The following is a 291-nucleotide window of genomic DNA, read 5'->3' on the forward strand; positions in this document are numbered from 1 at the left end:
CCGCGCGCCCGGGGCCGCCTCCGGGAGAAGCCACCGCCGACCCCCCCCTCTGTGCTTTGTCTTCCTCTCGCTCGCCAAGCCCTCCCGTCGTCCCCCCCTCCTGCCTTTGTCTGCCCCCCACCCCGCTTTCCAGCCCGCGCTCGCCCGCCTCCCGGAACCGACCTCCCCTGCCACTAGTGGGGAAGGGACAACGGCGGGGACTGAATCGCAAACCTCGGGCGGGGATGAGTTCAGCCTACGGTCACCACACGAGGCTCTCCCGGCGCGGACCTTCAGAAATGGGTCTGGGCT

At 70.4% G+C, this 291-nt stretch overlaps 1 protein-coding gene across 1 annotated transcript in view; it reads right to left on the reverse strand.

Moving 5' to 3' along the window:
- Positions 1-291, reverse strand: part of Limd2 (LIM domain containing 2) — a 2,454-nt gene extending 2,163 nt beyond the window's left edge. Inside the window, exon 1 of the mRNA XM_026777169.1 lies at positions 214-291. The gene's annotated coding sequence lies outside the window, so the exon portion shown is untranslated. The remainder of the gene's footprint in view (positions 1-213) is intronic.

This window comes from Microtus ochrogaster, unplaced genomic scaffold (assembly GCF_000317375.1).
Source record: "Microtus ochrogaster isolate Prairie Vole_2 unplaced genomic scaffold, MicOch1.0 UNK48, whole genome shotgun sequence".
NCBI lineage: Eukaryota > Metazoa > Chordata > Mammalia > Rodentia > Cricetidae > Microtus > Microtus ochrogaster.